Source organism: Ananas comosus, linkage group 23 (assembly GCF_001540865.1).
Source record: "Ananas comosus cultivar F153 linkage group 23, ASM154086v1, whole genome shotgun sequence".
NCBI lineage: Eukaryota > Viridiplantae > Streptophyta > Magnoliopsida > Poales > Bromeliaceae > Ananas > Ananas comosus.
Genome location: NC_033643.1, coordinates 4852231 through 4859169, shown reverse-complemented (window position 1 = coordinate 4859169; position 6939 = coordinate 4852231).

Sequence of the window (6939 nt, the reverse complement as noted above, 5' to 3'; positions counted from 1 at the left end):
TATTCTTATTTTTTGATTGGTTATTCAACCTTTAACAATTTTTATGTTACTATGTAATCTTTAGAATTTGTTCTGACATTTGAGTCGTGTCCATCGGCATTTGCGATTTAAATTGTGTTTCATTATATCTTTATCACTTATCTTTATAAGTTACATTAGTATATTCTTAATTTTTACAACTATTAAATTTATAAAGTTCATTAGCTTAAAGCTTAAAATCAATGACGTGCTATGATTTGATCAAATAAATGTATGAAAGGTTGAGATGATTAAAATCAACAATTTTTTAAAAGAGTTTGTAGCTAGGTCTGGCAGAGCTAGGCCGGCTGCGCGGTTAGAATACTGTGTTCGGCTCATATTCGCTCGCTCGAGATTCGCAAATTAAATAGCCGAGCTTGAACAAATCAAAGCGCTCGAAATTCATTCAGCCGAGCTTGAGTATTACTCGGCATCGTTCGAAATTAGGCACTCAACAAGCTCGAAACAGCTCGAAAACATATTATAATATATATCTATAGAATTATGTGACTCTGATATCACTGTAACCGGATCCTGGTACATTAGTTTTATGGCGTTTGGCATGGAAAAGCATATGTAGCGTTAGGATGATATGGTCACCGTTATAAATGATAGTGGTCCCTAGGATTGATGTGGCCGTTGGTTGATTAATAGTATAATCATAATGGATTGGAAATAATCAAAGCGGTAAGTCTAATGTGTAGAAAACTTCAATAGTACGCAAGGGCTTATGTCTACGATAGATATAGTTAGCCGGATTACTAATATATATATGATATATATAGTTATATATATTATATATATTTGGCGCTGGGCTACTATACTTTTATGAGTATAACCCCATTGTACTCATAAATTTATTTACTTGATTGATGTGATGTGTTTTAGGATGATGAGGGTAGCCCATTATCGAATGTAGTAGTTCCATCTAGGATGAGTGGGTAGTTGGTTAAATTAGTTATGATCTAACGGATAGATGAAAATGATTAATGAATAATCTAAGTCGGCGAAAACTATGCAAGTATAAAAGGAATCAATTCATAAATATAGTAGCGGACTATATATCACTATATATTATAATATATATATATATATATATATATAATATATATATAATATAGTGATAAATATATTAAAATGTATGTTTAAATATATATATACGGTTTAATTTAATTTGGACGTATTATTGTTGGCCATTAAAATAAACCAACAAGTACAACGATGCAATTGAGCCAACTATAGAATTATAAAACACACTTCTCTCTTCAGATTTTCCACTGTTCGCACATACCTAAAACATGATTAACATTCAAATTTCAATCCCTACTTTTTTTCCTCTCTCTTCTCTCTCCTCTCAAATCTCATCCAGCAGCAAAGTCGACCCATAGCTCACATTCTTAATAAAATATTTTGTATTTGATTATTGGACATGTTGCATCAGAATTGTAGGTAATTGTTCTATAAATTAAACTATTGAATATGTAATGTCAGAGAATTTCAATCGGCTCGTTAGATAGCTCGAGCTCGGCTCGTGGATCGAAATTAGGCTCGCTCGAGCTCGGTCGAATTAATTTCAATGACGAGCTTGAGCAAATTTCAGCCTCGAAATTAATTTACAAGCCGAATTGAGCTGAATTAAGTCGCTCTGAGCTCGGTCCGTTTCACCCCTATTTTGTAGCTGATTAAGTTTTTAATTTATTATTATTATTTTTATGCTTTCGATTTTTAGGGTATTTCAATTTTTTTCCCCTTTGCTTTATATAAGGAAAAATTTTAAATATCCCCTTATAGTTTTGCACTTTTTATTTTAGTACCTTATAGTTTAAAATATATTATTTGTGTACTCTGTGTTTTATTATTATCTTTCTTTATTCTCTTTATTAATTTTCGTTAAATCAGTGATAATTAGAATCAGGGTACTAAAATAAATATTCGATAAGATTACCATGATATAAAGTACAATTTGCAGAATGATTAATAAGCGAACTCAAAGCTCGTAGAAAAAAAAAGAAGATAATCTTGCTCTTTTTAGATTTATTTCGCTCGAGAAAAGGGAACAGGCAAAAAAATAGTGCGTATAAAAGTATTTTATATTATTCATGGATTTGGTTGGATAATTTATTTTCAATTTTAATTTTTTTTAAGGCCTATGTTGGTATTCGAAGTGTGTGAAGTGAGAAAAAGTCACTTTTAAAAGTGAATTTTACAAAGTGATTTTCAGTTCAATTGTTTTGTTAGTACAAACGTGAACATGAAAAAATTATATTTTTAATTGGTGATTTTTTTAATGTATATAAAGAGGTGAATAATAATACAATCTAAACCTATACTCAAAATTACATAAAGAAAATTCAAATTTTTTTATATTAGAATTCAAATTATATTTTAAAATTTTAAATTTAAACTTAAATATGGTTGAATTATAATTAAAATTATAAAGATAAAGTTAAATATAACAATTTGATTTTAAATTTAAGGTTATTATCTCATAATGTTGAAATTGTAAATTTCTAAATAAAAATTCAACATAGAGAAACATTTATTTAAATATGAGATTCACAATTTAAATTGATTTTAAAGTTAAACATAAAATTTGAGTTTAAGTCATAAATTCATAACTCAGAATTTGAATTCTAATTGAGACAATTCAAAATTTCAAATTGAACTCATTATTGAAATTAAATATATAATAACAAATTAAATTTGAATTTGAATTTCAACTTAAAATTTTAAATTTAATTTAAATTTCATCAATATTTTAATTTATAGTTGGGAATAATTTTGAATTTCAAAGGTTCAAATTGTAGTTCTTAGTTAAAAATAATTCGTATTAAAATTTAAATTTAAATTCTAGATTCAAATTTAAATCAAATTAAAATTTTTAATTTTTAATTTAATAAAAGTCACAATTTAATATAAATTTATTTGTTGAATTTGAATTTACAAATAAAATTTAGAAATGTGATAAGGATTTATTCAAATTTAAAGTGAAATTTAACTTGAAAAAAAAAAATTCAAAGATTAAAGTTAAGACCAAATATAACTTCCTTATTTAGGCTTTCACTTTCGCTGGATTCCGAATTTTTTAGTCGACAGTAAGGGTTATGTTTGGTTACTCGAAAGTCGCGCGAAGTCTGAAAAGTCACTTTTATAAAAAGCTGTTTCACGTCGATTGTTTGGTTATATAAAGTAAAAAATAATACTGTTAATTTATAATTTTTTATTATTAAATTTATGTAAAAAAGGTGAAAATTTAAACAAACGACTTATACTTGCAATTTAAATTAAAATTTTACATTTAAATTAATATTTAGAATCAAAAATTATATTTTGAAATTTCAATTTAAACTTTAAATCTGAGTTGAACTTATAATTAAAATTTAGGACATAAATTTAATTTATATGTGTAAAATTTAAGTTATAACTTATAACTGAAATTAAATTTTAAAATAAAAGTTCAACACAAAAATTAGAACATTTATTCAAATTTGAATTTATAATTTGAATCATATATTAATTTACTCTTTGATCTTAAATTTTGAATTCAAATATGAATTCACAATTTAAATTAATATTTAAATAAAAATTAAAATATGAGTTTGAATCACAATTCGAATCGAACATTTGAATTCATAATTCGAATTCAAATTCAGACTGAAACTCATTATTGAAATTAAATGTAAATAAAAAATTTAAATTTGAATTTAAATTTGAACTTGAAATTTTAATTTTTAAATTCAAATTTCAGTCAATAATTTGAATTTATAGTTTGAACAATTTGAAGCCAAATTTCAAATTGAAGTTCTTAAGTAAAAATAATTTGATTAAAAATTAAAATTTAAAGTTTAAATTTAAATTCTAGAATTCAAATTTACATAAAAATAAATTTTAAAATTTAAATTTAAATATAAAGTCATAAATTTGAATTTAAAATTTTATGTTGAACTTTAATTTACAAATAAAATTCAAAATGTGATCATAAGTTTAATTCAAATTTAAAGTGAAATTGAACTTTAAAAATAAATTTAAGTATTAAAGTTAAAATCAAATATAATCTCTTAGCTAGCTAAGCTCTTCACTTTCGGTGACTTTCGAATTTTTTGAGCCGAAGTCAAAAAAGTGAGATTTAGTTATAACTCACTTTAACAGTCTACTTTCGTAAAGTGACTTTCATATTCATTTTCGTAAACCAAACAACCGATAAAATGGCACTTTCTAAAAATACCACTTTTTGTGTTATACTTTCGGTGAACCAAACACGCCCTAAAAAAAAGTTAGATTTAGCCGTAACTCATTCTATCGGCCCAGTTCTGTAAAGTGATTTTTATATTCACTTTCGCAAACCAAATAACCGGTAAGACGTCACTTTTTAAAAGTGTTACTTTCGGTATTTTATTTTCGGCTGACTAAATATGCCCAAAAAAATTGACTAAAAAGTGAAATATGTTATTCTATTTTAGATATTTGATTATAATTTTCATGTGTAAAAGATATATCTGAAAAAATATATTCATCTCACACGAGGATAGACACGTAGGTGGGTTGGTTTTTGACAGTTTTGTGCAAATCTGAAACCAAATCTCAACTAAAAATAGAAATTCGAACTATTATAAAATTGAGAACCAAATCTAAACCTAAACCAATTATAAAATTGCGAAACGGAAAACGAAGCTGCCAAAAAAAAAAAAAATCGAATCTGAAAAAATTATTTCTCTTTATCATATTTCTAAAATATATTATATTAAATCTAAAATTTTAAAATATAAATTTAAATATAACATTAAATATTTATATATATAATATAAAATCAATTTGGTGGTTCGGGTCGGGTTCGGGTTTGAGTCCGGCATAAACAAAATCCATACCGAATTTAGTCGGTCGGGTTTTCTTTTTTATATTTGTATCTGAAACTTTATTCATTTAGTATCAGATAAATCCGTTCCGTTCGGATTCGGATTTGGATAAAATTTTTTTATATCCGTACCCATTAACATCCTTACACTGCTTGGAAGTGTTTAGTGGCACACGGTGCTTTACACTAAGGATGCTAAATGTTCTAAAAGAGATATATCAGACATTGTACAAAAATGAAACGGTAGTAATTGAGAGTAATGAGATTGGGTTTGACACAATGAGTGCTCATATGCGGGAAGAGGTTGGAGATCAAAGTGAAAACTAGCCCAAAATAAATTGATTGGTGAAAGGATATATTTGTAATGCTATTGAAGTTTACAGGGCTATGCAAATTCTTTGTTAAAATTTAAAAGAGCGTATTAGTTATTTGGATTTATTTATGAGGGTGTTTGGGCAATTATTCCTTGTCAAAATGTCCTAGTGGATGCTACAAGGGCATTATTATTACCTTCGTCAAAGGAATCCGCTTACAATTTTTGGTTATTGGATTGGGTTCTTATTGGGCATCCAAGTAAAAGCAAGCCCATACGGAGGAATAGCATTAATTTACTAGGGTAAGATAACCCTATTTATGTATTTATTTCATCGAAAGTGGAAAGGCCGAAATTGTTTTATTTGGTTGTCTGAAATAAAATTCACTTACAACTCTACTTTTCCGAAACACAAAGGGTATGTTTGTTTCAACGTAAGTAGACTTGGGGTGGAAGTGGACTTAGGATTGAAGTGGAGTTGGGGTGAAAATTAGTTCGCTTCTGCTGTGTGTTTCTAACTGTGGAAGTGCAGTTCTGCGAGTTCTATTGTTTGTTTGGTAGGAAATAGATAAAGTAAAAAGTGTAGCTCTTCACCCCAGCATACTTACCTCCGAAGTGATATTATTGTCTATTTTGTAACCTATAGTGAATAATAAATTATATTAAATAAAAATTAATATAATTATATATGTATATAATTATATATATGTATAATTATAAAATAAAATTTAAAAAAATTATATTATTTGTTTACATATAAATTATAATAATGCAACAAATAAAATTTTAAAGTTAAAAAATTATTAACATTAACAAATTATTAACATGTAACTTACAGTGAAGTCAGTTTTGGAAAGAAAGAGAGGAAAAATAAAAATAAAATATTAAATGCTGTAATTTTCTTTTTTCTTCATAGTCTGAAAATTTTCCCTAAAAAAAAAAAAGGAATAACTATAATTACCAAGCCATTGACTTCCTATTAAGCAAAGAGTGGTTGAAAAAAAATTTTCAGTTGAACTTCAGTTCAGATGAAACTCATTTCAATCTAAAAAATTTTCAGTTGAACTTCAGTTCAGATTAAAGGTGTCCATGGACCGGGTCGGGTCTGGATAGTTGATATACCGTACCCGTACCCTAAAAAAGAATGGCTAGAAAAAAAAAACTATACCCTACCCATTTAATTTCGGATCGGGTCCGGATCTGGATATTTAAGTTACTAATATATCCATCAGGTCTATTTGAACGGGTCTGGATAGTGACTATCCGTTTACTACCCGTTAAAGACCGAGTATGGATAGGGTACGGGTACGGGTATCCGTATACCTATATATTTTTATAGAATTTATTAAATTGTCTGGACAAGACTTGTTTCGGTCATTATATTGACCGATTGAAAGCCTAAAATTCAAAATAATTTCATATGTAAACACACAAAAATAAAAATATTATGATACCATATTATACATAAAGAGAATATATAGTTGTAGTAATTACTAATATTATATACTAACATTCAAAAATAGGAAAAAAAAAATAAAAAGGAATCAGAAAACTAGGTTGTCGTCTGTAGAGAATTAATATCGTTAATGATGACGGCGATGGAAATATTGCTTCATAAAAAACTCTTAGGCGGAAATGAAACAAAAAAATAAACAGTAAAAAACAAAGAGTAAAAAATAGAAAAAAGAAAGGAATAAAAGAGCGGTTAGGATTTCAATATTTCACTAGAATAAAAATACTTAAGAGTCGATAAGTC